The sequence below is a fragment of the Mirounga angustirostris genome, unplaced genomic scaffold (genome assembly GCF_029215605.1).
Source record: "Mirounga angustirostris isolate CCGP_5_RB_7025 unplaced genomic scaffold, mMirAng1.0.hap1 SCAF_1, whole genome shotgun sequence".
NCBI lineage: Eukaryota > Metazoa > Chordata > Mammalia > Carnivora > Phocidae > Mirounga > Mirounga angustirostris.
The window spans coordinates 138528571-138552316 of NW_026991709.1; positions in this window are offsets into that span (position 1 = coordinate 138528571).

Sequence of the window (23746 nt, forward strand, 5' to 3'; positions counted from 1 at the left end):
TGCCAGTCTCCTCCTATAATCTCCCATCTAATGTCTTTGCAATGCCTGGGCTTCCTGCTTTCTAGAGAGATCCTTTTCAGGTCCCTCCAGGAAATGGCTAGCCCTCGGCATGGTGTTCAGGCCTCAGTAGCTTACCCTCTGTGAATCCTCCTGGCCTGCTACCTCTGCACGGCTCACCCTCTGTGTCACAACCAAACTGTGTGGGTAACCCAGCCTCCACCCCCAGGGTGCTTCTCACGCTAGGCTTTGCGCATGCGGTCTCATTGGCCTGGGAAACCCCGGGGCCCAGAGCTGCCCCGTAAACATGTTCTCCAGGCCACTTATGTGTGTTTAAGCTTTCTCATCGCTCTATTAAAAAAAAAAAAGTAAGCCGGTGAAATTAATCTCAACAGTGTCTTTTCACCCAGCATATCCAAAATACTATTTCAACATGTAGCAAATACAAACATTGTTAATGAAATAGTTTCCACTCCCTTTTACTGAAGTCTTCAAGATCCAGCATGTATTTTATACTTCAAACCCATCTCCATTTGGACTAGGTACATTTCAGGTGCTCACGTGTGGCTGGTTGCTGTGGGCTACCCTCTGGTAAGATTCTGATCAGCCATTGCCTTTAGCAAGTCATGTCTGATTCCAGCCTCCATCACCCATACTGTCCAGTGGTTTTCTGCCTAGGATTTTGCTGCATATTAGGATTACCCAGGGAGGTTTTGTTTTTGTTTTTGTTTTTTTTAAAGGTCGAAGACCAGATCTCAGTACAGATCAATTTGATTGGAATCTTTCTGGGGACCCAGACTTTAGTTTGGGGTGAGGAAGGAGGGAGGGTTGAGGAGACAGGAAATAAATAAGTAGGTCATATATACAATGGTCATCTATACTATACAGAAACATAAAGCAGAGAAAAGAACAGAGACTGCTGGGGGCCGGGGGTCTGCCTCTCTCTAGAGGGTGACTGGGGAAGGCCTCTCTTTCCCAAGGCTGCTAAGACAATGCAGACACCAGGACAAATTTCTGGAGCAGCTGTCTAGAAATGAGATGTGAGCACGTTCTGTGTGTAGGTATTGTAATGATGCTGTGAAACAAATAGCCCCCAAATCTCAATGGTCACAACAACAGACACTTTTTTTTCTATAGGTCAGCTGGACTCTGCAGGGCCTTGCAGGACTCAGTGGGAGTTAGGGGTGGGCCCACCTTGCAGGTTGGGTTCAGTTGTGTTCCCCATGTCTCCTTGCTCTGGGACCAGCAGCTGCCCCTTTACATGTTCTTCCCACAATGGTAGCAGAAGTGCAAGATGGGGCAGGGGGTCTCAAGAGGCAACATTTAAGGCTCTTATGGCCTAGGCTTGGGACTGGCGCACTGTCACTCCTCCACACATCCCACTGGCCAGGGCAAGTCAATGACCAAGCCTGACAGTAATGGGGTGGAGAAGCGTCCTGCCCCACAGGGACTGTGGACAGAGCAGGAAAGAAAAAGGTATGAACCAATAATCAACCTCAAATACGATCTAAGAATCATTTAGCTGGCCAGCTTTTGCTTGGAAGCTTAGAACTGTTTTGTTTTGTTTTCTAAAACAAGACCAATTCTCTTTGGGCCCTATGCTCTTACGTGCTTATAACCCTGTGCTCTCGGTGGGCCTGCACACTCCTCAACCAGAGTGATTACTTTATTGTACTCACGGTTCTCCATACAGCACTTTTAAGAACTCACAGTCTTAACTCGTTCACTTACGGATATTTTAGCAACCGGCTCATGCGCGAGGCACCTAGAAGCTGTCCCCTTACACTGGAGGACACTATGCTCTGCCTTTTTTAATAATATGTACCACTCTCAGAATCATACATATTCAATATTTTTATGTATGCCTTACAGCCTTACAAACCCAATGAGGATGGTAACCAGGCCCCCTTGTTCATGGCTGGCTCTCCAATGCCCAAGTTCAATAACTTATAGGTATTTATTCAATTGAATGAAATTATCCTAAAATGTACAGCAAGGTTAGAGCTGTATAGAGGGTCTCATATGAAACTCAAACATCCCTGGTCACTTAGTTTCCTCTTCTATAAAATGAAATTTATAATATGAAGTTTACGTCATGGGGATGAATGTAATGATTAAAGGAGATAATTCATGTAAATGCCTTAAAATACATGTACATCATAAAAACCCAGTAAATAAATAGGTAATTTGTGGAATGGGATTATAGGAAGCCAAATGAAGTTAAATATAATAGAAGGCATTTCATTTAGACTCATTCTACACCTCATTTGCTCTGTCTTAGTATCTAGGGAACTAGTCAGAGTAATCCGCAGAGCATCGGCTGCTACTTATAAAGTTTTGGGAAGAAGAAAAAGTATCAGAAGATAATGTCTCTCTAATTTCAAAGTAGGGCCAGAGGTGGTCACAGAAATGATAGGCTGAACACTTAGCAAGAGAAAGACCTGGGGGAAAAAACAAAGCCAGCTCAAAATCCATTTGCAGAGATCTGGAAGTTGACAGAGCAGTGTCGTTTGTAGTAAGCCACATGGCTATGTAAAGACCAAGCTTTGTCAGATCATTCTCTCCTCATATGACTGGTTCTCGAGTCTAGGGATCAAGAGCACTTGACTAATACATCTTGACTGCAGTCTGTACTATAAACATTTTGTAAACTGGAAACTTGTGTCCTAGATCCAGCACTGGTCATCTTTTCTGACTGATTAAGAGTTTGGACAGGAGGGCACCTGGGTGGCTCAGTCGGTTAAGCATCCGCCTTCAGTTCAGGTCATGATCCCGGGGGTCCTGGGATTGAGCCCCACGTTGGGCTCCCTGCTCAGTGGGGAGCCTGCTTCTCCCTCTCCCTCTGCTGTTTCCCCTGCTTATGCTCTCTCTCTTTCTCTCAAATAAATAAATAAAATTAAAAAAAAAAAAAGCTTGGACAGGAAAGGAGGGGGGAGAAAAAGAGGGAAAAGATGAATAGATGGATAGATGAATGAATATTTGTGTAGCTGAAAGAGGATATAGATGGTATCTCTAGTCAAGGCCAACAATAATAGTAGTAAAGCCTATATCCACATATTACTGGAGAACTTCCAAAAGTTAACTGACTAGCTGTCCAAGGAGCAGAGCGGGAGCGTAAAGCTGCAAGGTATACTTTAAGGTATAAATTAAGGTGAGGAAGAACTCTAGGCAGGTGTCAAGAAGTTAGTAGATTGCACTGTGAAGGCTGGTGGAGGGGGAGAGGGGAGAAGACTGGAGCCACTTGGGCCACCTAGCAGAGCAGCCTGGGAATGGGATCCAGGATGTTTTTAGCCACCCAAAAAGCATCTTGATTCACTCATTAGGCCCCAGTGGGTCACCATTAACCTAAGCTTCTCCTTGAAGAAGTAAAGGGAAAGATGCACATGAAATCTCCCATGGGTCAGAAACAAGAATTCCTGCGCAAGGACTGGGCTTTATCCTGGATTTTATCCAGATCCCCCAAAACAGCAGCTTTCAAATAACAGTTTGTGAATGGGGGTTGACCTTGGAAGAGGCTAGAGTCTAGAGATCTAGAGTTAAACGAGCAAAATATGGCTAATATTCAGATGGTGAGTTTTTTATAAAGTTAATTTATGCCAGGTAAACAATTGTATGTCTTTCCTACTTTTTAGTGCTATTCTATCCTTTCTTAAAACGTGCAGACTGTGGTAATAGAGGGTAATTGGTGGTTGGTTTATTTATTTATTTGTTTTTGTAATGCCCTTAACAAAATAGAAGTTGACCATCCTGTGTGGGTCCCTCTGCCTTTTTTGTATGTACATTTTTACTGAAGTATAACACATAAGTGCACAGCTTGATTAATGTTTACAAAGTGAACACACAGGTTCCCAGAAACTAGATCAAGAACAAAACATGCCATGTATCTCTGAAGGGCCCTGCATTGTCCTTCTCTGTCATACCCTTTCCCAAGCATAATCACTGTCAGATTCTGACAGCCTGCTTGTGTTATTGATATAAATGGAATCATACGGTATTTTCTCTTTGGTGTTTGCCATCTTTCACTCACACGAGTGAAAGATCTTGTACCATTTTTCTGTACCCATTAAGAAATCCAACACATTTCTTGAAATATTCTCTAACCACTCTCAGGCCTTCCAAACTCATATAGTTCATGACATCTATAGCAATGATTCTCCAGTCTAGGCCAAAATATGTAGGTATACCAATGTCTACCTGGGGCCATTGCCATATACCTGTCGACATGTAGATTTTATTTCTATAACTGAAACTCCATTAGTTTATAATAGCCTCTGTCAAAAAGAAACACTGGGCAAGTTACATACATGGATGGCCACCAAGACAGCTTATTCATAGAGAAGGGAAAGAGAGATAGCAAAATATCAACCCATCTACAAGGTAATTTGCATATTTTTAGATTATATGTAAACTTAGCCTCAGGAACATATAAGAGAACATAGTTGGAGAGTGACATTCTACTCAACCAGAACCACTACTAAAGAAGATCAAATATGAAAGCTAAGAATGCTTTGGAAATTTAGGGAGATACTGAGGTACGTGGCTGTGGTTTCATTGTAACAATTCTTGATTAGTGTTTAGTGGGGGGGGGGGTTATTTTTAATTTTTTAAGATTTTATTTATTTATTTGAGGGGGGAGAGAGAATGAAAACACAAGCAGGTTGGGGGCAGAGGGAAAAGCAGACTCCCCACCGAGCAGGAAGCCTGATGCGGGGCTCGATTCCAGGACCCAGGGATCATGACCTGAGCCGAAGGCAGATGCTTGACTGAGCCACCCACGTGCCCCTAGTTTCTTTAGTCTCCCGACCATGGCACCAACTTTTTAAACACTTGAACCCAAAAAGATTGTGCACCAGTGGGGAGTTGCACTTATAGCTAAATATTGTGTGTTATTTCTCACATGGTGATCATAGCAATGCTATACATTGTACCAGGCTGTATGATTTCCATAATGTTTCTTTATCCTTAGAACCAACCTGGAAATGAGGCGGGGAATGGAGTGTTCATGTTCCTGTATTACTTAAAACTGAAACTCGGGGCGCCTGGGTGGCTCAGTCGTTGGGCGTCTGCCTTCGGCTCAGGTCATGATCCCAGGGTCCTGGGATCGAGCCCCACATCGGGCTCCCTGCTCAGCGGGAAGCCTGCTTCTCCCTCTCTCACTTCCCCCTGCTTGTGTTCCCTCTCTCGCTGTGTCTCTCTCTGTCAAATAAATAAAATAGAATCTTTAAAAAAAAAAACAAAACACTGTAACTCAAAGAGGTTGCCTATCTTGTCCAGGAGTACAACATTACAAACAGCAGAAGCCAACATTGAACCTTGGGTTTCCCTGGTTTCTGATGTTCTTCCATTCACCACACAGCCTGTTGGGTGTATATCCACCTCCCCTGCTATACGATAAATGCCCAGAAAGCAGAGGGTAGCCCTTATCCTGTGTTCTGTTTCTCTTCTGCACCTGCTTCTTCATCTTCAACAGAGTGGGTGCTTAAAGTGCTTAGAATTACACGTGCTTCTTTATAAGCTGGTTGCAACTTAAATAGGCTGCTCTAGGAGTTCCGAGTTGCTAGTAGAGAGTGAAAAGCATTCTTTTTTTATATATATAATTTTTTAATGTATTTATTTGAGAAAGAGAGCAAGCATGAGTGTGGGAGTAGGGGGTTGAGGCAGAAGGAGAGAGAGAAGCCGACTCCACACTGAGCTGGGAGCCCAACATGGGGCTCAATCCCAGGACCCCAAGATCATGACCTGAGCCGAAGGCAGATGCTTAACCGACTGAGCCACCCAGGTGCCCCAAGAGTGAAAGGCATTCTTGACTGGAGAGAGATCTCAGAGCAAATCTAAAGAAGAGACAGAGTTTTATTGACCTATGGGGAAAAAAAAATGTTGGTATTTTTTCCCTGACAACATGAGAAGAAGCCTGGTACCAAAAGGGAGGAGGTGGAAAGATGAGAGAGGCTCTGAAAAATATGGTGGATAGCCAGAGCCCATGAGGAAATGTGGTCTGTGGTAAATTCCCCATGGTGAGGAGGGTTGGGTGCTAGCGATAGCTAATATTAACTATTAGGCATTTCTGACTCTGCTCTTTGTTGTAAGACCCCACTGGACAGTTTTGCCCTGAGCTTCAGTAAAATTATATATCCTATGTTAGTGGAGCTTTAGGAAATGAAATAAGAGGGGTTAGGACATCAGTCTTTGGTCTAAAGAGGGAAGACAAGAGAGAGGCCAATTGCCCTAGAAGGTAAGACAGAAAGAGAAGGTTAAGAGATGGGTCAAGTGTAGGAGTGTTGAGTGGAAATAACCTGGGATATAAGCCTCCTCAGGAATGCTTAGAAATGTGGGAAAGCTCACTAGACTCACTGCAGAATGTGGGATATTGGGGGTCAAATCCTTTTAGTTGGATGTTGAACAAAGCAGTGACCTCAGAAAGCTAGAAGACTTGAAGACATAAAAGGTACATCTGTATTTACTGAATGGTTCAACTTAAGATCTAGATCCCTCAATCTCTGATAAGTTTACAGAGTTTTATTTTGTATTTTTTCACCTTCCATTTTATTCTCCTTGTTACCCCCTTGTTCTTATTCTACTGGGTAATGACTCAATTTAACATTCTTTTCTAGCTTGCTCACATGACAAACCAAGGTCATGTACAAATCCAGAATCCTAGTGGTATGGGATCTTTGTATGTTCTAACCCTACCCTGGGTCTCAGAGGGGTGTTTGTGTGTGTGTACGTGTGTGTATTTAAGGGAGAGAATAAGCAGGGTCACAAAGAGAAGGAAGATCACTTACCAGCTTAAGGACAGACTTGTTTACTCTTAAATATACATTTTTTTTTCAGAGTCAGCAAAAGCCAGAGCCATCGTGCCTATGAAACTGCATTTGCATTTATAGTACAAATAAGAAAAATGAATTCTAGCTAGAGCATGTCCTTAAAGAGATTATAAATCCACTCTCTTGACTGGAGTGCTGGGCAGTACTTTGATTGGTATATGAGCATGCGTGTTGCACTTGAAAGTTAAGGGAAGCGAGAAATTTGGGTAAGGAGCCAGTGGGGACATTTTACCATGGGAACAATTTAGTCACAGAGAGCCATCTCTTCTATTGAAAACTGCTTATACCTGGCTAACTTTGTAGACATTTAATCCACAATGAAGTTTGGCTTATGGTGGGTTAATAATTAGATACTCTTTGTGTATAGTTCAAGTGAAGGCCACTAGCTATGACTTCACTTTGGCTGGGGTTTCCCTGTAATCCATTTAGCAAATTAAAGAGATTACTTTGATTGGTGCCATTATCTCCTATTCTCTTGCGGGTGAACCACTTAACCTGTGCTTAATTGAAAGAGATAGAGAGGGTACAGTAACAAATACAATCAAAAGGAAGGGGCAATAGGATCTGTAGGCCAAACAAATGATGGCACTGGGCTAACAATAGCAGATTAGAGGTGAGATCAATTAATTAGAAGCTATTGTAGGCGTTGGGTGGTTGCCAAGGTTTCTAATGGCCTAAGCCATCATGCCAGCTCTGTTTAGGAGGATTTTAATGACTGGGAGTTGATGTGGTTATTTCAATAATTACTTACTTTTATAATTACTTCATTAGAATACTAAATGTATTACTTCAAGGAGGAAGATCTTTATCCCCCACACATCCAGCCATATTGGGAGGCTACATCTTTCCACGGGGAAGTCTCCTGTTTGGAAGAGGCAGTGGCCGGGAAATAGTTATGCTCATATAGCAGTAAGAATTATACATCAGGTGTCTGCTCAGTAAGGCCCTGGGCTAGGCATCTGGAGTACAGAGATAAATAAGGCACTGCCTTTGTGGCGGGTGCAAACACAAAAGCATAGTTTCAATGCAATTGGATAAAGACTGGGATAAAATTATGCAAAAGGTATGCATGTACCAGTAACCACTTAGTAGAGGAAAAGAGAGGTCATTCTAGTTGTTTCAAGCAGAAAGGGATTTAATATAGGGGAGTTAAGTGGCAGGTCTAGCCTGGCATCTCCTGACTGACATCCTCTTCTGCCCACTCCCTCCCCCTTGCCCTGATTCAACACATGGACTTCTTCCTATCCTTTGAATTGCCCAGTCACACTCTCGCTGAGAGGTCTTGCAGTAACTACTCCCTCTGTCTAGAATGTTCTTCCCTCACCTGCCACATGGCAAATCCTGCTTCCTTCAATGTTTCCCTCAAATGTCACCCCTTCGGCAAGGCTTACCCCGGCTGCCTGGTTCAAAGCTGCTCCTCACTCTCACTTCCAACATCTCTAATTCCCCTTCCACTGTTTTACCTAGCCCTTAATTTTTTTTTTATATACAAAATATGTGCTTGATATGTTTATTATTTATTCCCACAGACATGATCGAATGTAAGGTCCACAGACAGGATTCCGAGTCTTTTGATCAGTGATGAGTCCCAAGGGCCTCTGACAGTGCTTGATATACAGACGGTGTTTGATAAATATTTACTGAGTGAATTGGGTGCCTCTCCTATCCCTGGAAGAGTTCTGGAGAGGAAGCCGTGGCAGAAGGTCACACCACTCTAGCTGGGATCCGTAGTTCAGGAAGCGGTTGCTGATGTCCTGCCAGTACCCCACTGAGGCCGCTTGCCCTGCAGCCACTCCCACGTTTGTGCGCTTCCTCGTCAGCATTTCAGGCCATAGGAAGGTGGCTGTGACTTCGTGCTACCTTCCAAGCCTCAAGGAAGACAAGCTGGCAAATGCAGTATTTAAGTTTTCAACTTCTCCAAACAGAAGGAGAGAGAATGGAGGATGGAGAAGCCAACTCAGCTATCTGTCACAGGACCTTGTGTGCATGTGAATGAGGGCCACCATTCCCCCTTTCGGGTGGACAAGCTGGGGCTCCGGGTTGTGCAATGAGCTGTAGGTCCCACCTGTCTTTGAGCCAGGCTTATCCCACCGGGCCTCCTCATTCTGAAGGCTCTCTTTCACTCCACCTCATCTGTCACAGCAGAGTACCAATAAGACCAAAATCAAGAGTTTAGTTGCCCAGGAAGGCTTTGCTTTGTCCTAGATTTATGGCAGTGACCCCTAACTTTTGCCAGCATGGACCAGACCAAAAGCAGAGCTGGGCTTAGGGACACGAGGCAGAATCCTGAGCATGGCAACTCAGAGCATAGGCCTTTTCCTTAGCAGGTCCTTTGTTATTACATCCAGTCTGCTCAGGAGGAAGAACATTAAATGACTTTCCTCTCTATTTTGGGCCTGACCCCAACTGGAAATTCTTCAGTTCCTCTGTATCACAACACTAGCGTCACATAAATCTGACAGGAGGCCACATAATTGCTGAAATTAAAACGTAATACCTGACACCTTGGAGGTGGCTCCCTAGAGTCTGTGAATATTTATTTAATGGAAATGGGGTACGTTTGACCTTGCAGGGTCAAACTGACTGTTTCTCTCCCTGACATACTTTGTGAAGAAACAAGGAAATTTTAAGCTGCAGATCAGTAGGTCATCTGCTCTGGGGCTGCTATACTGAGCAGGATTATTCCATCATCAGGAACAGCCACAAGCATTGCTAAGGGGCCAACTTGTGAATGGCACTGTTAGGGTCCATTCAAACAGGATTAGGGACGTGGTCACAAATAGCCCTACCTTTGGGCATTTGTGTGAGCGGAGCCTTCTAAAATGACTCCCAGTGATCCCCACCTTCTAGCATTCACTCCCTTGAATAATTCCCTCCCCTTGCATGCACAGAGTAGACCTACTGACTACTATTAAACAGCACATGCAAAAATGATGGGATGTCCTTTCCAAGGTTGGGTTATAAAAGACTAGGACTTCTGTCTTGCTGGCATCTTTCTCCCTCCCCACCCCCCATCATGCTTATTTTGACAAAGCAAGCCACCATGTTGGAGAGGCCTACATGGCAACAAACTGAGGGTAGCTTTCATCCAGTAGTTGCTGAAGAGCTAAATTCCTCAGTCTAACCTCTCCTGAGGGACTGAATTCTACAAAGATACAGATGAAAGTGGATCTTTCTCCAGTCAGGCCTTAAGATGATTATAGCCTAGTCAAGACCTTGACTGTGGCCAATAAGAGAGCCTGGAGTAGAGAGCCGAGCTAAGTTGTGTTCAGACTCTTGACCAAAACTGAGATTATAAATGTTGTTTTAAGCCACTAAGCTCCAAGTAATTTTTATGCAGCAATAGATAATATAATGAGGGAGGCAGCATTCTAAAATACGGATACTCAGAGCTCCATAAATCCCTGTGAGATGAAAAAGTAGAGGAGGGTCTCAAGATGCTTAGTGAAGCCCTTTAGACGTTCATTCAGGAATATTCAGAATTATAAATCAAAACGTTGACTCATGTTCAAATAGTAATTATGTTTACCAAGAGTCCTTAGGGCAGCTCTGTGAGATAAGTGCCCCAATATTTATTAATTCATATGTTCATTCATGTACTCCTTTATTCACCTTTGCATCTCCGGGTACTGTGTTAGTTGAATGAAGCCCTCATGGAGCTTCCAGTTTAATAGGTGAGGGCAGCATTGCCTCAATCCTCACAACCATGAATGCATAATTAAAACCTGAGATGCTTCCTGAAGTAAATGCATAGTCCTACCATAGGAGACTGACCCATATCAGGGTGTGGTCAGGGAAGGCTTCTCTAAGGAAGTGATATTTTGAACACTGACAAATGAGTTAACTAGGTGACTTGGGAAAAAAGAAGCAATCCAGTCAAAGGGAATAGTATATACCTAGGTCACGTGTTGGGAAGGCCCATTGTTTGCACTCAAGAGAGAAGGGAAGACGTAGGTGTGACATGTAAATGGGGGATCTGTAGGAAATGTGATAATAGGAACCCATTTGAAGAGCTTAGTTGGTGGTGGTGTGATCAGATATCCCTGAAAGGTCACTCTGGCTATAGTGTGGAAACCAGTCGGAGGGGAACTTGAGTTTATCCTGGGAGACCAGTTAAGTTGCTCTTGCCATAGCCCTGATGAGAGGAGGGTGCCTTCCACTGGGGTGGTGGTTGAGGGAGGGAGAGCGTTTTGAGAGAGACCTATCTGGTGAAGGAGACAGGCTGAGTGATGAACTGGAGGTGATGCAGATGAGGTGTTATGACTATCCCCATCTTCCAGATGACACACTGGGCCTTAAAAAGGGTGACAACGTGTCCAAAGTCAACAGCAGAGCCAAAGAAGCAAGATTATAGATGCTAAGGTCCACCAGAGGCAACTGAGCAGAAGACTAGGCTTTCTCTTTGTTCTGGCTCCATCCCTAGGTAACTACCGATACACACATACAAATACATCCACACATGCTCATGCATGCCCAGTGACATGGGTGTCCGCAGGACCACACACGCACATCTGCACGTGCACACATACAAATCCAAACTGTTCAAAGCCATTTTTCTGCCCTCCCTATCTTTGTTTCCCTCTTTGTTTCCTTTGTAACCCCTCTACTTCAACTAGGGGCTATTGTTTAGCTACGGAACCCCATTCAATTAATTGCGAACTGCTCATCCTTCTCTTACACTCTCTTTTGAGTCTGTTTTCTTCTGTCTCCACTGCCATCCCTCCAGCAGTCGTGCAATAGCCTTTTCACGCTTCCTCTTCAGCCTCTTTTTTCTCCAGCGTGTCATCCACAGTGCTGCTGGATTGATTTTTTTTTTTTCCACCACCTCTCGTTTCTTAACACACCCTCAAAGCTTCAGGTGCTCCCCAAGCTTAAAGTCCCCACCTCCTTTGTCTGCCCTTTATGCCCTCTATAGGCAACTTACCAGTTATTTTTCTTTATGATTTTTGGTTCCCCCAAAGTGGCTTAATTTTTACCCACACCTAACTGGCCACTCGAATATTTTAATAGTACCTAAGAATTAACAAAGTTCTTTCTCATGTTCACATCAACCCTACAGGGTTGACATTTCCACATGACATAGGGGAGTAAATCGAGGCACAGAGAGATTATTCTCCCGCAGTGACTAATAATGGCACCTCTACTCTTACTCTCTCAAGGCTTCTCTTTAAGCCTATATTCGTACTTAAAAGCATTTCTTTTGCAAGAAACTTTAAATACCATGGCCACAAATGAGAAACTCCCTATCACTTGTAATATTCGCTCTGTTGAGGGGAGGTAAGAGACGTGAAAAAGACACATTGCAACTATGAAGACTTTCTTCTGGCTGTAATTAGAAGCAATGAAAGAGACCATGGGTGTCTCTCTCTGTGGCTCTGTTTTCTCGTTTGTATTTGCGTAACCACATAAAATAATTGGCATCCAACAAGTGACACAGGTCTCACATCTTGGGTGGAAATGCATTATTGAAATGCCCATCACCTTGAACAAAGCTGACGACCCGTGGTGTTTTTCCATAGATTCTGGTGCTCTCCTTTTTCCAGCAAACATTAAATATATCCTCCTTTTTCCACCCAAAATTCATTTCTTTTTTTTTTTTTAAGATTTTTATTTATTTATTTGACAGAGAAAGAGAGAAAGAGTTCACAAGCAGGGGGAGAGGCAGAGGAAGAGGGAGAAGCAGGCTTCCCGCTGAGCAGGGAGCTCGGTGTGGGGCTCAATCCCAGGACTCTGGGATCACGACCCGAGCCGAAGGCAGCTGTTTAACTGACTGAGCTACTCAGGCGCCCCCCAAAATTCATTTCTGACATGGCTTTGTTTTTTCCATGTACTCTCTATTCCAAACTACATTTCTTCCTACATTTCCACTTATATAGAAGGGAAAGAAGCTAAATTTTTGGAATAAGCAATTTCTCTATGGAGAGTCCCAAGGCTGCACTCATATCAAAGCTAAATAACCTCTCATTCTAAGGGATGTTGGTCCCTCAGGCCAGGGCTGAGGTCATTAGCAGGGCAGAAGGAGGAAGCATGGATGGTTAATGCTTCCATCTATCCTGGTCCACACGGAGACACCCTCAGCTTCCCTTAGCATTGTGCCAGCAGCCTTCCCCCACATTAAGAGTCACCTCACAGATTCTGGCTCCTTTTTTATTTTTTTATTTTATTATTATTTTTTAAAGATTTTATTTCATTTATTTGACAGAGAGAGAGAGAGACAGCTAGAGAGGGAACACAAGCAGGCGGAGTGGGAGAGGGAGAAGCAGGCTCCTGGCCGAGCAGGGAGCCCGATGCGGGGCTCGTTCCCAGGACCCTGGGATCATGACCTGAGCCGAAGGCAGACACTTAACGACTGAGCCACCCAGGCGCCCCTGGCTCCTTTTTTTATGAGTGCAAACATTTTTAAAGTTTCTCCCCCTTTGTCAGCCAATAAAATGCATGGCAAACGTTTTGTAAATTACAAAATGTTCTACATAAATATAATGTCTTCTGTATTTCATATTATTTTCCACTCTTTAGTTTCTCTTGAAAACTAAATCCAGGAAGGATGCAAATAGACATTTTGAGAAATGATTGTAGCTTGTGATAGAAACATTTCTCTTCATCTGTTGTTGTCCATATTCACTTAGAGCTTGATAAAAGCAGATGGACTGTGATCCTAACCATTTAGGCAGTTCATGTAGGATCATGAACTTACACATTCAGTGTGCATTACAAAGGGGGGTGGATTTCTCACTATTAAGTTTTCCTTGAAGCTGGTAGATTTAAAAAAAAATAAAATTCGTATTTAATAAAAATTAATCTGTTCATACTGCTAAAAATATCTAATTTGGTGTTAAAAGGAAGTGGCAAATCTAGCAAAACATTGTCAAAGAAATTCAAGCTGCAAATACTATAAAGCAATTACAGGGAATTGTCCACGTGGATTACAGGCTATACTGCATTTAGCAGTCAATTTTGTTTGTACCGTAGCCCCAGCTTGGAAGAAGGGGCAGAAATGGCTAAGATGTTCTGGAATATGAATATAAACAAATAGCAAAATAAATGATCTAGAGAGACTTTGGAACTAAGTTCAAAAGCAGACTATAAAGCATTTGGTCACTGCTTGTTCTCCTAAGCACGCCTGGCTGGTAGGGGAATTACTGTAAGACTTTTGGAGCTAACTGAAGCCTAGAGGACCCAGTCAACATGCTATTTTCTTTGGTCCAAGTGTTTGGTGGAGAATATTCTTGGGACTGTTGTGGCCACTCGGTATCAAATCCCAGCTGTGTCCACTGAAATCACCCATGAGCCCGGGACCTGATGTGGGCCGATTTGCATGTGTGGGGGACTCTACCCCAGGTGGTAGCCATTTGGTGAATGATTACCTGGCTTCAGACAGCCTTTCTCCACTGGAGAGGCTTCCATTCCTGAGCATCAGCAGAATTTCCTAGGGCAGAAACAATGAAAGAGGAAAGCCAAGCAAATTCATCACAGAGTTTCCATCTTCAAAGAGAATCTGTCATCCTTTAGAGCTGTGCTCTTCTCTTCCTTTTCTCCTTTTCTCCTAAAGATTAAAATTTCTGTTTTTTAACAGTCCCTGCAGAAATTTGAGACCTGATCTTTACCTGACCTGTCCACTTCTCCTGAACCCTCCCTGTCTTTAAAACAAAGATTTTATTCATTTATTTATTTGACAGAGAGAGAGAGAGCTAGCAGGGAGAGGAGCAGAGGGAGAGGGACAAGCAGACGCCATGCTGAGCATGTAGCCCGATGCTGGGCTCGATTCCACAACTCTGAGATCGTGACCTGAGCTGAAATCAAGAGTCAACCGCTTAACCCTGCCTTTTATGCAAGTTCCCATCCAACGGTCGTTTTCCAACAGGCAGAGAACCAGAACACCCTCTATTATTCCTCATTCTTCATACTTCACCTGTATTTGGAGGCCTAAACTTCTGGAATAATAATCCAAAGAGTCAGAGGTGTTAACTCAGTTACACTGTCCCACTACTGAGGCAGGGCTTCATGACATCACAGTGCATGAAGTTGCCTGGACCAGCAGAGATGTTCACGTGCGCCATGTAGTAGGTGAGAGGCTGGCTTTAGAGCTAAAGTTGAATTAAAATATCAGCTCTGTCTCCCATGCTGTGGAACCCTGGTCAGGTTCCTCAGTGTGTCTGATCTTATTTCCACATTTGCCAAAAATGATGAGTAAGACCTCTCTCCTAGAGATACTGTGAGGTGGAAGTGAGAAATGTTTGTAAAGTATGAAGCATAGTGGTGGATACTGGACAAGTGCTGCATGAAGACAACTTTATGAACTGCAGGCTCTTAAAGAGACGGAGTATCCATATTCCCTGTTACTACCAAGCACCTCTCAACCACAAAGAGTTACTGCTCTAAACAGCCAGGGTTGTCCCCAGATGTCTTTATTGTGTATTTGTGTGTGTTGTCTGACTAAACTGAGCTGCAAGGAGGTGTAGATCAACAGAATGGCATGCCATCATTTATTCAACTTTAGCAAAAACAGATTCTGTTAGCCATAGTTCATATCCACTTGAAATATTTTCACTTGACTTCGTTAAGCTTGAAGAATTGCTCTTTTCCTTCACCCCTTTCTTCCTCATACTTAGCCTTTACAACTCAAAAGATAATTGCTCTATTAACAAATGTTTATAGCATAATAAAGGATGGGAGGGAGGAAAAGGATTTCTTTTTTTTTTTTTTTTTTTCTCTCTCGTTTGGGCCATTCCCTTTAGTTTCTTGGAAGTACTGGAGAGCAAAGGAATAAGCCATAAATTATTTTTGGAATTAAACCAAAGGATTCATTTTTCAGCCCCTAGCAAAGAGTTCTTAGCCAAAAGACTCCAAGACCTTGTGAGGAATGAGGCTACCAGGAATTCTTAGTGGCTGAAATGCTGTCACAACTGAGAGCTGTAAAGAAATCCTGGCTTTACTGGAAATCAGGAAAAGGCTCTGGCAGGTATTGGTAGGGCCTGTGGAAATCCCCCTCTAGGACCCGGGGTTGGGGGATTTAAGAGAACCTTCTGGAGAACGCTCCCCTCTTCTTCAGACTGATGAAGTGTTGGGCTGTTCAAATAGAAATATCTTACAACTGTGTGTTACGGGCTGAATTGTGTCTCCCCAAAATTCCTGTGTTGAAGTCCTATCCCCCAGTATCTAAGAATCAGACTATATTTGGAGAAAAGGCCCTTAAAGAGATAATTAAGGTTAAATAAAGTCGTTAGGGTGGGCCCTAATCCAACCTGACTGGCATCCTTATAGGAAGAGGAGATTAGGACACACACACACACACACACACACGGAAGACCATGTGAAGACACAGAGAAGATGACCATCTGCAAGCCAAGGAGAGAGGGCTGAGAAGAAACAGCCCGATCAACACCTTGACCTTGGATTTCTAGCCTCCAGACTGTCGTTTAAGCCACCCAGTCTGTGGTATTTTGTGATGGCTGTCCTGGCGAACTGACAAATACGCTAAAGGACACAGGCAACATGCCCTCATGACCGAAGAAGATCTCTTCATGGTCTCCCCAAAAACATTCTTAAGACTTTACAAGGAGTACCCCTGACATGAGGAGGCTCCATTTGGGCACATGGCAGCAAGTTTCAGGAGTCAGAAGTGACCCTCCTTAGGTACTTCACCTCCTTGAAGAGACTGTGCTTTATCAGTCGATAACTAGCCTCTTGGGCTGTCTTGACCTCTTTCTAAGACATTGTTTTCTTTATAAGGGCCTCTGACAGTGAAGAGGGTACTTAGCTTCCTGCTCACTCTTCAGCTGCCTCCTTCTCCTTCCCCCTTCCCTTGCTCTCCCCCAGAACATAAATTTTGGTTTGTCTTTGACCCAGTGATAATATTTTCCTTAAGAATTAAATGTGAAATTACCTGATCCTCAGTATCCAAGCCTTCTCCTCACCTCTGACCCTGGAATTTTCTATGGTTTGCTCAGCAGTAGGGATTGGTGGCCAGGGTGTTGGTAAAGAGACAGTGTCTACTCTACCTCAGATCACCTATGTCACACTGGATTCTATAATACCTCAGTTTCCCCTTCTGAAATAAAAAGGGGGCTCCAGGCAAACTTTTCTTTAAGATCCCTCCAGAATTAACATGTAGTGCCTCTAATCTACCCGCTCAACAAAAATATACACCAGTACACACATACACACATACACACTTATCTCTCTCCACTTGGATCACAAAGGCACAACCATATTTGAAGACCAGTTTGAATTCAAACATTGAATCCTGTGCATTCTGTAAAATAATTTAAGCAGTACGCTGCACTTGCAGAAACCAGTCATTCATGGTCCCAAATAGGACAGTGAACTTTCTTTGTACTCATGTTTTTAAGGGCTGTTAAAAATGCTTGCCCTAAGTCTTGCATATAATAACTCATAATTTAAGAGAAGTGTGTGAAAATGCTTGAGCCAGATGTTTGATTTTTTTTTTTTTTTTTTAACACACAGCTTGTTTGCACACTGCCTTTTACCCAGTGCAGCAGTTTGGCCTCTGAGGATAACTAAGAAAAACCTCTGAGATTGTTAGGGGGAGCTTCACCTGCCAGTCTGGGCTGCAAGATCTCTATAGCAACCAAACATAAATCAAGGAAATGGCCCCTTTTGTAAGTTGGTTAATAGGCACAACATGCTTCTTTAGAAAATCCAACCATTCTTTCAATAGACTTTGATTGAAAGTCAGCCTTTTCTTCAGACACATTCACATTCACATCTAGTAGCAGCTTGTATGGCTGTCCACTGGCTAATTTATTACCCTTTAAAGATCTGGCAAAGAAAAAATGGCTCTCAGAACAATGTTTACATTCAGAGGCATAAGCACAGAGCCACAAAAGAGCATCCTTTTGTTCTGAACTTGGAATATTAATCTTTAACCTAGGACTTTAACTTTCCCCTTCTTATGGGGTTCAACAGAATCTCTCCTCTCATTAAAATTTTACCAATTTAATAGGACTTTGTTTCTAATATGAGAGTAAGCCTTCCTCCCATTGTTTTGCCAAACCTTGATAGAGATTAATTGTTCTCAGGCCCCCCTCCCTTTGCATGCAGAATACTCGGCTTCAGGGATTGCTGATGAGGGAAGTTGGCTCTCTTGTCCATAACAGAATTTGGCTATTACCAAAATACAAGGGATGCTTCTCCCCCCTCTTCATGAAGCAATGGAAGGTCCATCAGGTGATCAGTTGGTGAGTTGGCCCCCTCTTACCCCATTCCCCCAAAATATAATTTGGAGATGGGTCCAAGAAATGCCCCACACTGAGCCCATACTCCCCAATGTCATCGAGAGTAAAGGTGAAGTGGGGACACACACTAGCTCCTCCTTTCATATAGGCAGGGGCACATCACTAAGTAAATGATATGCTTTCTCTCATGCAGGGAGCCAGATTCTGGCCCCTGTCTTCCTTTGAGGTAGGGAGAGGAGATGGGGAAAAGCCTGTAGAAACAAACCTTTGTAGTTTTTTCTTTTTTAAAGTAGATTATGAGATGAAAAAGTACTTCTAAAACAAGAGGGAGCTTGCATTGCTCTGTGTAGCTTCGTATCACAGATGGAGTTGGGCAAGAAAAGATTTATATTAATGCCTCCCTCTTTAGTGTTCTTAAATCTTCAGAAACCAAAGTCTTGAGAAACCAGACTCTTCAGGAGCTCCCTTCCCTTTGATATGGTCAGCTGTCCCCACTGGCACGAAGGGAATAAAGGGTCGGTTTCAAAACGTGCATGTTCAAACATGCCCTTTATTCTAATCATAGCACTGTGTTATAAAAAAAGTTGTCTCATGCTATGTAGGGCTGGCCGCTTAGAAATAGCTTTTGCCTTAGCATTAGCCTGGAAATACCTTTGGGGTCTGTGAAACTGAAGGGCCTTCCAAAATGTAACGCAAAATAAGAACAGTGTGTCACAAAGATCCTCTGAAAGGCAGAAAAAGATCCTAGACATTCAATGAAATGAGTTGAATTTTCTTTTCTGTGCCTGAATGTCACATGGAGCCAAAAGGTAGCTCTCCTAATTATTCACAGCCTGGCCAGATCAAACACATTATGCATAATTTTCCACCACATGCCTCTATCCATGTTCCGACACATCTTGGAGACACCATAAAGTACAGTAGTCAAAATGGCAGGCAAGGCGCTGAGTTGTCAGTGTTCAGATCCCAGTTCTGCTGCTTACAGGCTCTGTCACTTTGGACAAGTAACTTCAACCTCCTTGGGCTCAGTTTCCTCATTTGTAAGATAAAGTTATAATAGTACCTACTTCAGAAAGCTGCTAAGAGGATTAAGGGTGTTATAATAAGCCACTTAGAACAGTGACCGGCCTATCGTGGGTCCACAAATGTTAGTTGCTACTAATATTTGTAATGTTTTGGGGGCGCCTGGGTGGCTCAGATGGTTAAGCGTCTGCCTTCGGCTCAGGTCATGATCCCAGGGTCCTGGGATCAAGCCCCTTCGGCTCAGGTCAAGATCCCAGGGTCCTGGGATCAACATTGGGCTCCCTGCTCCTTGGGAGCCTGCTTCTCTCTCTCTCTCTCTCTCTCTCTCTGTCTCTCATGAATAAATAAATAAAATCTAAAAAAAAAAAAAATTGTAATGTTTTTGTTGTACTTGATGCTATTGTATTGTTGACTACCGGAAGAATGCACATTACCCAACATAAAATGTTTTCCAAGTTCAGCTGATGTGTTGCAGAACACTGACCAAAAAGAAAATAATTTCCCAAGGCTGGAGTTACTCCATTAAGAAAAATCCAGAGATAGGAATCAGTTTGTGTCTGTGGCAATAATTCATCCCGTTTGCCTAAAACCATTATCACCTGATATCTCCACCCTTGCCTGTAATCCTGTTTGATGGAAACATCTCTAGCTCAGGCCAGGGCCCAGTTTCACATTTGCCGTATCCAGGAGCGGTTAATCAGGGCTCATTCGTCCTCGCCCTGCTCGTTTGTTCAAAGGGCTTTGTTCCTTTCAATAAGCCTGTTCAGCTTCAGCACAAGTATCAAAGAAACAATGACTTCAGAGGAGGTAAGAAGGAATACTCACCAAAGGATTCACTGAGGAAAATTCAGCCTGTTTCCTAGGAAAGAGCCCCACATTGGTAAGAATTTCATGAACAAATCAGAACTTGCCAAAAGGATCCATGGACTTAAAAAAACAAAGATGTTTGAGATTGTTTTTAATTGTTATTTTGTCACTAATTTAAGAATTAAATTGTAAACATTGGATACTCACCAAGGAACAGCATGTTCTAAAGGGAAGGCTCTAAGTTTTGAAGGCCGCTGAACCCCAGATACTCCAGTACGTGTGGTGTGGCCTTCGGCAAGGCCTCGTCTTAAAACTCTTTTCAGCTCTCCATCCGCCAGTATCCAGTAAGGAGAAACACATGCCGTTCCAGCTATTTCTAATAGAAGGAATTTAATACAGGGATTTGGTTGTACAGTTAATGGGAGAACTGAAAGAGAAACTCAAAAGCCGGGACAGCGCAGATGTTCATGTCAACAGAAAGCTGCTTCCACCCCCGAGGCTGAAGAGACAATGGGAAGAAGTGGGCCAACAGAGACTTAGACCTTGAAACAGCGGGAGCTAGAACCCTAGAGAGGATTCAGCCAAATAGGAGAAGCCCCTAAGGCAGAGGGAGAAATGTCCTGGCTTCTCCTCTCATCTGCCCTGCCATGGTGGAAACTTCCTGGAAGCCAGTTGGCCATGTATTCATGCTTCCCTAGTGTCTTTCTCTCTGTGTTCCTGTAAAAATAGAAAATTTTTAATTTTATTTGGAGGGGAGCAGATTCGCTTTCAGATTCATTTCCTGCCCTTCCCCTGCTCTGCTGCTTATCAGGGTACTGTGGCATATAGGTAGATAAGAGTGGCCATTAGCCCTGTGCTATGTATGATGTCATGGGATATCAGAAAATATTTCTATGTGTTTTCCTCTAAAGACAGTCTTAATCTGTTCATTTTCCCAAAAGGACCATATATAGCCCTAAGTGGTAGACTTGTACATTTCCATTTACCACATAACCCTCTTATGCTGGAGAAATAATATGGTGAAGTGTTCAAATCCTGGCTGTGCCGGCTGTGTCATGTTGGGCAGTTGAACTTCTCTGTTCCTCAGTTTTCTCATCTGTAAAGTGGGATTAAAAACAGTCCCAACATCATGGTTCACTTCTTTCTCTTTTTTTCTTTTCTTTTTTCTTTTTCTTTCTTTCTCTTTCTTTCTTTCTCCTTCCTCCCTTCCTTCCTCTCTCTCCCTCTTTCCTCTTTTCCCTTTCTTTCTTTTATTTTTCCTTCGTTCCTTCCTCCCTTCCTTCCTTCCTCCCTTCCTTCCTTCCTCTCTCCCTCTTTCCTCCTCTTTCTTTCTTTCTTTCTTTCTTTCTTTCTTTCTTTCTTTCTTTCTAGCTAGCTAGCTAGCTATCTGCCTGATGATACAGGGCTGTATTCTCCTAGATATTAACTGAAAATTTTCCCAGGCCCTACCTTAAGTTCTGACATGTCAGTGGCCTGTTTTTATTGCTGTGATAGGATGATGAAATGGGACTTTTTCTGCCTGGGTTCTGACTAAGGTACCAATATGCTAGATATTAGATACCAACCTGAGGGTAAGGCAAATTACCAAAAGCAAGAAGGAACATGTTGAGAACAAGTTCCATGACTCTTCAACCCCATCATCACCAGCAGCCACAAGAACAATTCAGAAGTATCAAGAGGGAGAACAAGCATTTGCGGTGGATTTGGAGGAAGGGGAGCTTTGCCTCATGCACTAAAGGTGTTTCTCAAAAGATTGTCTTGTTGACTAATTCCATAAATGTCCAAGGCTTTTTATATCACAGACTGGGTCTGGATGAGGTGTTTGTCCAAGAAAAAGTACATTCAAAGATTCATGATCTAACTTAATATTATAAACTCAGGGAAGAGTCAGATACCAAAAGAGGCAAAACTTGAGATGAGCCTTGAAAGAAGAAACTTAGAAAAGGATGAGAAGATGAACACATCCTGAAATGTTCCAGAATTAAGGAAAAGTCCTCTTATACACAGTAGAAAATCTGAAGGGAAAGACAACCTGGAGTACTCCAAAATGACCTTTTCTGTCCCAAAGAAGCTGGGAATTAGGGTTTTCATTGGAAGCTACTGCTCAAAGGAAAACCAAGATAGCCATATCCATGGGAAAAGGAGGGTCAGGAGTAAATTCACCATTTTCTAGCTTGGGGACCTCAAGCAAATTACAATCCCTGTGCCTCCAATTTATCATCTATAAAATTCAGATTTTAACTGTATCTACCTCTTGATGTGAGGTTAAAATGAATTTATAGGTGGAAGTGTTTAGCATGGTACCTGGCAGGTAGTAAACCTCCAAAATTCTTAGTTCAGGTATTTCAAGTATTTGGTGGTAAAGGTCTGGTAAATTTAAGGGGGAAAAAAGGATGGGAATGATCTGGATCACTGGGGGAAAAATAACCTCATTCAATCTAGGAAGGTAGTCTTATTCCCTGTCCAAATTGTTTCACTCTTTAATTCAGTGATTCTCAGGGTGATCTCCAACCTGACCCATGAGGCTGGTCCATGTCATTATTATTGGTTATAAGTTGGAAGTACTACTACTTTTGTTGTTTTGACTGGATCAGGAGATTTGTCAAGCAAACCAGCCCTCTCATTAGAATGCCATCCCTAGCTGTGCTTTCCTTCCCAGCTGCTCTGGGGGAGCGGGGGGGATGTTTTACAGGAGCAGGAGATGTTCCTTCCATATCATGAGAGCCTTCGGAGGCGCAGGGACCAAGATAGTTCTTGGAGACTTTTAGTATAGGGCTCTCATTCCCTGTGCGTCTATCATCTAGAGAAAGAGTTCAATGGATTGTAAAGTGGCTGAAGGTCCAGTCCCTTTATCTGGCCCTTGTGGACTTTTAAGAGTTCTGCATATACAGACCTTAGAATACTCATGTGTCTCTGTGATGGGATGCAAATTGATATGTGCTTAATGTGAGTGTACATCTTTCTTAGGAGAGGATTCATTGTTTTCTTTATATTCTCAAATGATTATGAAAATAATAATAGCTGGCTTAGGATAAATCAGGGGAATTATGGTCTAGATTGCCCACCAGCAGAATGGTCAGACCAGTACCTGAAGCACTGTATATTAGAGAAAGGAAGGAGCTTATAATCGAATTATTTGCCCCCAGCACCTCCTCCCTTTCCCCTCACCGCAGAGTTGAAAAAACTGTGGACCCAGAGCCACTTTTTTTTCCCCCTAACTTCTGGTTTACTTTTAATTTTATTTTGGATTTAGACTGGTCAAAGGCTTTCCTGCCTTCTCTGCAGAAATGTAATACAATATGAATTCACAAGAATCATGGTTTGTTGGTTTTCTTGTAATCTGAAACAGCTTTTATCGAAAACCCAATTCATGGGGAGAAGATAATCACGTGCAGGAAAAAGCAGATCTTTGTGGGGGTCTTTGTCCTTTCCTTGAAGATATCAGGACTATAAAGTATCTTTTCCTTTTATTTTCTCTCCTATTAAAAGCAAGAGTCAATCCGATTTTGTTTTCCTTCATCTTCCAGTCTAGTCTCGCGCATGGGATTAATTAGACAAGACGAATACATTTATCTTTATCCAGGAGATTGTTTTCAGAATTTTTTTATGTTGTCCTGGCATTTCCACTTTTCTGGGGGCTTTTTGTAACAACGGAGAGGCCCCACGGCTTCTAATGCCTGCTGAGGCAAGCATCCCCTTACGTGTGTGCGTGTACATATGAGAGACATTAATTTCTAATTTACTCTGTTTACCTTGAGAGACTGCCAGTGGATGATTCAGATATTCCACAGAAAGGGGCTTTTCTTTTGTAATATAGGACAAAGGACAGCTAAGCTTGTGTTCTTTCTTCAAAGCAGAGGTTCGGATGGAGGGGGCAAAAGTATGTATTTGTGCAGCTTA